The sequence below is a fragment of the Camelina sativa genome, chromosome 10 (genome assembly GCF_000633955.1).
Source record: "Camelina sativa cultivar DH55 chromosome 10, Cs, whole genome shotgun sequence".
NCBI lineage: Eukaryota > Viridiplantae > Streptophyta > Magnoliopsida > Brassicales > Brassicaceae > Camelina > Camelina sativa.
This window is the reverse complement of record NC_025694.1, coordinates 4,961,424-4,973,117: the sequence shown is the minus strand read 5'-3', so window position 1 is coordinate 4,973,117 and position 11,694 is coordinate 4,961,424.

Here is an 11,694-nt window from a genome sequence, read left to right as displayed (position 1 = left end):
CCACATTTAATATTTTTCTCACCCATGATATTATGTACATTATCTTAATTCTACGTGGCATATACGTGGTGGTATCAAGCCTTCTTTGGCTTTGTTCAAATCCAACGTGCCCCAACTAGAGGCTTTTTTTTTTTTTTTTATAATGTCTCATTGTTCAAATTAGGCCACGTTGTTACTCTATTTAGATTCAAGGGAAATCTCAAATTCGACACTCAAAAACCCAAATGCCGACTACTATCATCACAACTAGAAACTTTCTATTTTGTTTAATTGCGCCTCGACGTTGTTAATTATGAATAAATTTTTGTGTGTAATCTGCATATATAGAGCAAAACCAACCCTTGAATATACGCAAAAGTTTTTTCTTCTATTACCACATGAATATGTAAATTAAATGTCTTTCTGATCATGCTTTTCTGCTCTTGTCTTTTTCTTCTATTACCACATGGAATTCCAATCTTATGCCCTGTCCTTAGTTTTTCCTCAAATAGTTTACGACATGACATGACTTCTTGCACTTTTGGCGAAACTTCTTAGACTTGCAAAGGTCTGCGTTGACAACATTGATTCGAGTCATACGATCTATCATCTCTCTCTCTCTAGAGAATCGAGTCGAGACCCAATTTTGAGATATTTCTGTTGTATCGTGCTACTCTAGTGATTTGTTTATATTTCTGATTACTATCGCTAGTCTAGTAATCGAGTCGCGACCCAACATTGCATATATGATACCAAACACATGTTTCTTCTCTTATCATAATGTTTTGGTTTAATCACGAATATTGCTATCAAATTATGGGGTATTGTTACAAACACTTACAATAAACTCTCTTTATATGCATCTTCAACTCTTATTTAATTTTATAATAAAACTAAATAATAGATGTATCTTTTACGTAAATATAATAAAATAACACTACGTAAAAGTTTAATTAGTGGTTTCGTTAAGAAAGAGAATAGTCATTTCATAGTTAATATATGCCAACGTAACCATTATTTTATGCGGGACATTTTCTTCCCACAAGATTAATACTCTTTATTAAAAAAAAACGACTTTTCCATATTATTTTGCTTTGCTTTAGTCATGAAAATTGCTATTGGCAAATATGTGAGGTAAACAAAATAAAAAATACATAAAATGAAAAAGTACGGCTGTACGGGGTATATATTTTCTATATATATATATATCAGTCTCAATTATGTTTTGCAATAACGTATCTCATTAATGTTTTGCACATTAATTTAGTAAGCACTACTCTGCCTCCAAAGCCACAATTAATATCAGTCATCTCTAGTTTAAGCAACTTAATTATTTTCTTGGAACACCAACAAGTAAACTCATAGCTAAAGTTTGGAGATCAAACACTTTATGGTCATACCGTGATTCGTTTTATGGAGTGCAATATATATTAAGCTTGAACATGTAAGCTTCAAACAATTTTGACCGAGACTTTTGCAAATCACATATCTAAATAATACTAGAATAAGGGACTCTATACAGATATACATATCCATAACACATCGATCACTTTTTTGTTTTTGATATGATAAGCCTAGCCGGGTGTTATAGTTCATCACGTGTCAAAGGCTTTTCTGAGCCGTATCTTTGGACAACTCCCACATACCGGCCGGCTCCAATCACATCTTGGTAGGAAGCGACGGTCTAGATAACTTAACATTTCGTACAAACCAAGGCATGAGCATTGCTCGTCGAGCAATTTTGTTATCTGAATTAACGCTTGGTCACATATAATATATTAGTTGATTCAAATAGGACGACGAAGATTCAACCCTCCCTTTTTGATCAATTATGTTAAACATTAGTAAAAATAATAAAGTTTTGAGTAATTATTAAACAGAAAACAAAATGAAGATGAAGACGAGAAAAGAGAAGTGGAAAATGACAAGAAGGGTTGGGATTAAAAAGAAGGTACTAGAATGAGAAAAGGATAACGATCATGGATCTACCTAATGAAATTTTAGGAGAAGAAATTCTTAGATCTTTGGTGAATTGAGAATGTAGCATCTACAATAAATAACACAAAACCGTAAGATATATGAATTTAAACATATTCTTAATATTTGAGGAAGAAAAATCATAGTCTAAAACATGGGAACAATTGAATTATTGAAACACCATACAAGCCGAATTCAAACACCATAATCCTCAAAAGTCAACATCCAAAGATGTGACTGAGAAGAGGAAGCTGAAAAAAAAGTTTGTGGTAGAAGACGACATTGTGAATGAGAAGAGAACAACAATCATGTATCTACCTGATAAAATTCTTGACAGAATAAATTCTCAGGAATATATGCAAACCCTTAATTCGTTGTATGTGAGCCATGCAAATCAATACGAGATGCATATTCAAATTATTAATTTGCACTTTTGTATGCATGCCGAAGATACTCATCTTGTTGTTGTCATTCAAGTGATAGTATATATGTGGCGCAACGTAACCGATAGAGTTCCTTGTGTTTGTTGATTCCTGAGAATAGCCGAACAAAGGGGTTGTTTAATGTCGTTGATTCATAGAATACCGACAATAGACAAGCTTGCAGATTGTTGATTCAAGAGAGAATAGCCGATAAACAAGAAAAAGAGAAGCTAAAAGCTCTGAGATATTATTCAATAAAAGTTGTTCTTCTCAATGAAACGTGAGAAGCAATTTATACAACGAAGCAAAGAAAACCCTAGGTTAAAATAAAAACCGACTTAGCGTAACTCAAACGAAACGTAAAGCCCACGCAAAATAAAGAAGACAAAAGCCCAATAGAAAAGAAAAAGGAAAGAAGAAGAAGATGCGCTGCATCAGGTCCTTCCGGGTAGGAAAAGATTCGTCTCTGAATCTGGATCGTCGTTGTCTCCACGGAACTTGGACAGGTAATTGACATTAAACACATTGGAAGTCTTCATGTGAATAGGAAGCTGAAGACGATAAGCATTGTCATTGATGCGCTCCAACACCTCCACAGGACCAATCTTCTGAGAACGCAGCTTGTTGTACTCATGGGATGGCATGCGATCCTTAGTTAAGACGACCCACACCTTGTCACCCGGTTGAAAAACCAATTCCCGTCGCTTGACATCAGCTTTGTCTTTATAACGCTTAGTAGAGACGTCCAAATTATCATGAGCCTGTTGTTGTGTAAGCTTCAAAGCATCTACGAAGTCCACCGCATGTCCATGCATACGTCGAGGGTCAGGAACTGCTGCCAACTCCAACGGACCTCGGGGAAGCAAGCTGTAAACTCAGCTTGACACAGACGAGTTTCCCATGTACGAATATTATCACCAACGAGACAACGCATCATGTTACCCAAAGCACAATTAGTCACCTCTGTCTAACCATCCGTCTGCGGATGATACGCCGTACTCATGTCAAGACTCGTATGTAATAACTTCCAAAGCGGCCTCCAAAAATGACTCAAAAACCGTGTATCTCTATCGGAGAAAATGGAAGTAGGCAACCCATGTAAACGATAAACCTCTTGGAAAAAAAGTTGAGCAACCCGAACCGCATCCATCTTACGCTTACACGGCACAAAATGGGCCATTTTAGAAAAACGATCCACAACCACGAAAATGGAATCATTTCCTCGTTGAGTTCGAGGCAAACCCAAAATAAAATCCATACTAACATCTGTCCACGGTTGCGTAGGAACCGGCAATGGAAGATACAATCCCGCATTAGAAGTCGTACCTTTAGCAAGCTGACAGGAACGACAACGTTCGACAAACCTCTCCACATCATGCCTCAAAGTAGGCCAAAAGTAGAAAGAAGAAACAAGCTGGAGCGTTCTATCACAACCTACATGACCCTCAGCATGTAGCTCCTCTATCATCTGCAAAGGTAAACTGCAGTCCGGTACACAAAGCTGCACACCACGAAAAAGAAACCCATCCGTGATGGTATAATCCGACCGAGAACCACTCTGCACCTCCGTCAAAATGGAACTAAAGAACGGATCAGAAGCATACAGTTCCGAAAAAGACCCAAAACCTGGAACAGCAATGTGCATTGTCGTTAACAAGGTATGGCAACGACTTAAGGCGTCAGCAACACGATTCAACTTTCCTGCCTTATGTCGAATGGAGAAGGTAAATTGCTGTAGATAAGCGATCCACGAGGCATACCACATACTCCAAATCCGGAAGAACTAAAATAGAAGCAGTAGTTAACTTGAGCTTCACGAGATCAAATGCCGCTTGTGCCTCACTGGTCCAGAAAAACTTTCCTTCCTTCACACAGTCGGTTAGTGGTGCCATAATAGAGCTAAAATGAGGAACAAACCGAGCGGTAAAACGAGGCCAACCATGAAAACTACGCACCTCTGTCACCGACGTCGGAACAGGCCACAACTTAACCGCTTCCACCTTACTCATGTCCATGGACAACCCATCCAAAGATACCACATATCCCAAAAATAACACCCGATTGACTCCCAGCTCACACTTTTGCTTCGCCACATAAAACGTCTCTTGATGAAGAATCAACAAAACTTGACGAAGATGATCTTGATGTGCAGTAATAGAAGAGTTGAAGATCAAGATGTCATCAAAGTAAACAACCACAAACTTACCAATGAATGGTCGCAAAGCTTGATTCATCACACACATAAAAGTGCTAGGAGCATTAGACAGACCAAACGGCATCACCATCAACTCAAACAACCCTTATCTTGTTTTCAACGCAGTTTTCCACTCATCTCCTGGCTGAATACGGATTTGATGATAACCACTCTTGAGATCCAACTTGGAAAATATGGTTGCAGTCCCTATTTGATCCAATAAGTCATCTAGTCGCGGAATAGGGAAATGATAGCGGACGGTAATTTTGTTAATTACCCGACTGTCCACACACATTCTCCAAGAACCATCTTTTTTTGAAAAAAGGAGAGCTAGCACCGCACACAGACTCAAACTTTCTCGGACATGGCCTTTTGCAACGAGGTCTTCAACCTGACGTCACAACTCTTCATGCTCTTGCGGGCTCATATGGTAATGGGGACAATTTGGAAGAGCGGCTCCCGGAACCAGATCTATTTGATGCTGGATATTACGAAGAGGAGGGAGCCCTTCAGGTAACTCAGCTGAAAAAACATCTGAAAAATCATGTAGTAAGTCTGCAACCCACGGTTCCAATGGTGATGTAGAACCTAACGAGACACTTGTGGATAACAATACTACAACAAAGCCCATATCTTTAAATTCTGCTTCAAATGTTGTAGGAGAGCAGAACAACACCTTATCCCCATGTGACACGACCATCTCCTTCCCAAGGCCTTCCTTACCCAAATTACTCGACAATGACGTCGTAGGCACATGATTCGGAATCAACACTATGCGCCTATTCTCGAAAACAAAACTATAAACGTTAGTTTTGCCATTATGTGAGACATCACGATCGTACTGCCACGGACGTCCTAGAATTAAATGTCCCACGTCCATAGGCACAATATCGCAATAAAATTTATCCTTGTAATGCTTGCCAATGGATAGCGACACCAACGAACGATGGGAGATGCAAATATCCGTTCCTTTATTTAACCAAGTTAGTTTATAAGGTACCGAAATAGCCTCTCGTTGTAAACCCAGTTTCTTCACCGCCTCCTCCGACACGACATTACGGCTACTGCCCGAGTCAATCACAAAACGACAAATCTTGCCCTTAACAGTACAGGTCGACTGAAAAATATTGGTGCGAAGCCACGGTTCCTCAACACAACAGGAGCCAAACAAACTCTATCCACCAGCATAGCTCCCGTGTCACCCGCACTACGCTCTTCTTCCAGCTCCAAACCCTCATCTCCATGCTCGACACCATCCTCATCCCACACAACTTCGTCCATCAACAAACCTCGTCGAGTCTTTTGAGGACATGCGGTCATGAGATGTCCTGGTTCTCCACAAGTAAAACACCGCAACGCGTTCGTCCATGTTGAACGCCGCACGTTCTGACCCTTAGGTGGTGCATTGCTCGTAGACGCAGCCACATGCTCCGCTTCCTTGATGGATAGCTGAGGCTTTCCCCCTTCCGTGTTACCACCTCCAAAGCTGCGAGGTCGGTTGCTAGAGTTCCAAGCCGTAGTTGCCTTGATTTGCTGTTCAAAAGCCACAACCCTCCGGTGAGCCTCCGCAATAGTAGTCGGATCAAACTGATTTAGAGAGTTCTGAATTTGAGGTCTCAATCCACCAATAAAACGAGAAACCAACTGGATTTCACTGTCAAAGATTTCATTCCTTGTGATCAACAAGAACAATTCATCTGCATACTCGTCGACCGAACGAGCCCCTTGTCGCAAGTTTTGTAACCGGTTGTACATCGTACGTTCATAGTTCTGTGGGTGAAAAGTTTGTTTGAGGTGCTTCTGCAACTTATCCCACGACTCGATCCTTGTCTTGCTTGTTTGAGACCTTGTCGCCTTGAACTGCGTCCACCATGACGCTGCTCGTCCCCGAAACTTGGTAGCTACCAAAGCAACCTTCCTTTCCTCTGGGACGTGTTTAAACTCCATCACCTCATCCACAGCGGTGAGCCAATCTAACAGCTCATCCCCACGAATGCTGCCATGGAATTCAGGTAACTCGAGTTTGAAATCCGATTCCCACCTGTTATCTTCACGGTCTCGATCCCCAGTTCCACCGTGATGCCTCTGTTTTGGTTTGCGATCACGAGCGAAAGGGTTCCCGAGGCTACCATCTGAACTCTCATAGTCCTCGACTTGTTGTTGAAACTGGTTCTGCAGAACCGTCTCCGCCAACGCTTGCATGGACTGAGCGATCGTTGCCTGAATGTTCTCCTGCATCGACAATAAGGTTTGTCGAAGCTCAGCCCATTCGTTGAAGGAATCCTCGTCACGTCCGTCTGGTTTCTTTGAGTTGCGTGTTGGAGCCATGACTAAAGAGGCGACAAATTGATGCAGACCGTCTTTAGCTCTGATACGAAAACTGGCGCAGCGTAACCGATAGAGTTCCTTGTGTTCGTTGATTCCTGAGAATAGCCAAACAAAAGGGTTGTCTTAATGTCGTTGATTCAGAGAATACCGACAATAGACAAGCTTGCAGATCGTTGATTCAAGAGAGAATATCCGATAAACTAGAAAAAAAAAGAAGCTAAAAGCTCTGAGATATTATTCAATAAAAGTTGTTCTTCTCAATGAAACGTGAGAAGCTATTTATACAAAGAAGAAAATAAAACCCTAAATTAAAATAAAACCCGATTTAGCATAACTCAAACGAAACGTAAAGCCCACGCAAAATAAAGAAGACAAAAGCCCAACAGAAAAGAAAAAGGAAAGAAGAAGATGCGCTGCATCAATATGGCTGTCCAAACGTTGATAGGATCCTAAACAAATATGATATTTTTAACAAAAAAAAATATTATTATTAATAAATATTTTTTTAGTTTATCATAATAACTTGGGACTTCAGTTGTATTCGTTTTAAAAAATGTCAAAATTATAAAATTAATTTAATAGATACATACATATATATTCAGATAAACTAACATTCATATGTTTATCTGGTTAAATTAGTTGATAAACCTACAAAACAATGTAATTTCACCAAAAAATAAATCTTAAAAAACTTAAAATACATGAAAACACACAAATTAGAAAAGTATTTGCATTATAATGATTAAAAACTATGAATTATTCTACAAAATGCACACTAGACCACCAATATTTTATATTTTTGAGGTGTATGGGTGTGGAGTGAGAGGGTATGTGAGATCCCTTCAATCTCTCCGTATTGGTGGTAGATACTTTCCATTCATATCAGACTTGGAGATAGATACTTTCCGTTTCCGTTCTAAAGAAGCGTGTAGCATCCATTGAGGGCCTTCAAGTGCTCTTTGGAGGCCATAAAAGCCAACGCATGGTGATTCTAAAAGAGACTACCAAATCTCTAGCTTGTCATTCATTTTTTTTTTTTTTTCCAATAATGGATTCCTCCTCTTAAGTCTCTGGCTCTGAGTTTGGGTTTATTATGTTAATCTCTATCTGGCTTTTATTTTGTCTCATTATTGTTGAATCAGGCCACCTGTTGTTACTCTATTTGGCTTTTACCCTTTTAGTTTTATGAAATATTTTATGTGTAATCTGCATAGAGAACCAACAAACCCCTCTGAATATACGCACAAGTTTTTTCTTCTATTAGCACATGCATATGAGATTGTCTTCTCGATCATGCTTTTTTGCTCTTGTCTTTTTCCAATCTTATGCCTTGTCCTTTATTTTTCCTCAAATAGTTTACGGCAGGGCATGACTTCTTGCACTTTTGGCGAAATTCTTAGACTTGCCAAGGTCTGCGTTGACACATTGATTCGAGTCATACGTCTTAGTTTCTCACTCTTCAAGGTTTTCGCTGAAGAAGGGTTTTTTTCTCTGAATATAGCATCTCTCTCTCTCTTAATCATCCAAATAGTAATAACATGCGGCTAGTTTCTGCACTTTATCCTTGATCGAATCGAGGTTTGCATAGCTCTTTGACAAAAAAAAATATTGGGGTTGCATAGCCACATACAAAAAAAATATAAATCCGTTTAGTTTACTAATATTTCTTTTACTAATTAGGATGATACAGTTTTGTAATAGTAATAGTAATTAATTAATACTTATTTTGCAACTCTGCTTCAAAACCAAAACGAGAGAAACAAATAAACTTCGGCCGCGACTTGTGCCCGTAATTCTAGAAAGAAAAAGTAAAGAATGATCTTACTCTCTTCCCATCCTTGCTCAAACTAAACTTGATTTTTGATAGACATGATATGTCGTCCAATCCAGAGTAAGGATTAGTCATGGAGTCAAAGAGTTTCTTCCAGTGTTTGGTCGCTATTGTCATAGACCAGAGATCATCCGGTTCTCGTATCCTCCTAAAAATTTCATCTCTCAGAATTTCATCGGGTAGATCCATAATACTTGTGCCTTTTTCTATGCCAACCTTCTTTTCATCATCCTCTTCTCTTTTTTCATCTTCATCTTCATCCTCTTCTTCTCCATCTCATTCTTTCTATTCATCTTCTTCCTCTCTTTCTCAATCTCCATCATCATCTTCCTCTCTTTCTCAATCTCCATCATCATCTTCCTCTTCTCTTGCTTCCTCTTCTTTTTCATCTTCTCATACTTCATCCTCGCCTTCATCTTCCACATCTCATTCTTCATATCCACCTTCATCTCTTCTTTTCTGTTTAGGCTGAGCACTTTCTCTGAATCTCCTCCCAGTTTGCAGCTCTCTTTATAAGCTTCTTGTGAATTTCCAAATCCAATATTCAGGAAAGCACTATTTCCTTTTCAATCGCTACTCCATATTCTGGTTGAATTTCCATATTAGTGCACTACTGCCTTTTCAATTGCTATTCCTTTATTTAACTTCCAAATTTTGATAGCTACTCTTCCATAGTTGTTAGCACATGTTTATTTAATATTTTTTTCCTTCTAGGAACGACCAAACGTGTGGAGCAAGAAAGTTCCAATTCTAAAACTTGCCGGATCTACGAGTCGTGTGTGGAAAGCAACTATCTATATATGCACTTACCCTCGAAGTGAAAGGAATAGGCTTTGGTGCCACGTGCTCTCTCCACCAACAATTTAATCCGGTGAAGAAAAAGAAGATTGTTTGTCAAAAAAAAAAAAAAATCAATCAAAAAAACGTTGTTAAGCGGATTCGAACCTGCAATCCCCTTATTCTACAAAACTCACGAATTGCCATCAGACCACAATAATAAGTTGAATATTGTCGACCTTTCCCCGTATTTCGTCTAAATTAATTGACAGATTGTCATTTATCACATAAACCATACAATCCCAATGGATAAGCGTAGTAAAATAGTCTAATAAACTTATAATGATAAAAGCATAGTAAAAAATAAGTCGTTATAATTAGTGATAAAATTTAGTACTGAATAATAATACATGCATAATTTACCGACTCTACTAGAGTTGATTCCATCAAAACTGTATTTTTTTTTCTTTTTTTTTATCCAAATCAATTAAGTACAATAATATACAAAAGTTTAGTCATATTAATGAGGATTTAATAAATAAATGTTTTTTAAGTAGTATATATTCAAAAAAAAAACAAGAAAATTAACACAAGCTCAAAAATAATGTATCTATAAGTCTAAGTTAGGATTAATCCAGAAAATAAATCAAATTAAACAAAGGAAGGTTTATAATTTTTTAAAAATAGATACCAAAGCAAGTTTATAAATGATTTGAGATGTCAATTTTCAAATACGAATTATATACCACATTCCACTCCGTGTCTTCATCATGACACACGAGAAAAAAAGTTTGAAATTTAAAAAACAAGACACAATAACAACTCCAAATGATGTTGTGCAAGATAAGTACCTTGACCATCTGATCCCTAGTAATTACTTATTGACTTAGTCCTTAGGACAGATCCACGTTAGAGTTGGGTAGAGCATATGCCCCATACTAAATCCTATATATTATATAAGTTGAAAACATGTAGCTAAAAATCAAATTAGTTTAAATGGGGCTTATCCATTGAGATTGTATGGGTCCTATAAATATGGGTCATATAATTAACATGTTACATATTACCATACATATTAACAATAACTAGTTAATATGGTTTCTCGTACGGAGACTACAAGTTGATGACGATGGTGGGAAAAAACTCGAATCACGTCCGAGCGCAAGAAAGCAGAGGAGACGAAAGTCAAACTGATCGTTGGTTTCCCATGTCATGCCACTGATGACGTGGCTCACACGATGGCTTTTTGTCATGGAAAAAGTATACTCATTCTTGATCTACAGAAGGTGAAACAGATGCCGGCGAAATTAGTGAAGATGCTTGGGATTGGGAACGCTACGGTAAATACTCTTACCTCAAAAAAAATTTGTGTGTTTTTTATGAAATGTTTTGGTGTGACTAAGATCTAACTCTGTGTTTTACACTTTTGGGAAGGTTTACGGGTGTGGAGTGAGAGATTATGACAAATCTCTTCAATCCCTCCGTGTTAGTTTTGGATACTTAATTATCAAGAGGGCACTTCATGAAGACTTGCGCGCTTCAAGATATTTTCAAGAGATGCACATAAGATGTGTGGTAGAGAGATATTTTGATGGTTTATTCATCTAGAAAAGAATGATTCGATATCATAGCAATTGTAATTACAATCTTGTTATAGTGGATTTGTTCTGGACTAGGTCTCGGGGATGTAGGAAAAACCGAACTCTGTTAACAAAGCTTGTGTGTCTTATTTACTTTATGCACATACAATCTCGAAGTCGATCATACACATACTCGAACATATAGACTTAACCACAAATATGTGTTTTAATTGGTATTAGAGCGGGGCTCGATAGAGATAAGCTCTTGTTTCGGGTATGGTCCTGGATTTGTGGCTAGCAAAGAATCGAAAGTATATGAGAAGGACGAGTATTCACGAAGACAAAGGTATAAAGAAATACTCCCTCTGTTTCACAATATAGGATGTTTTAGAGGTTTTTCTTTGTTTCATAATATAAGATGTTTTCAACTTTTTAAGTAACTTTTAGATTACTTTTATATTTTTTATTATTTATTTTATGCAGTCTTGTTTATGATTGGTTGAACTTTTTTAAAGTGGTTATTTCTTAATCTGCTTGATTTCACTCAAAACATCTTATATTTTGAAACAGAGGGAATAGTTTTTTGGAGAGAGGCATAAGAAGTAT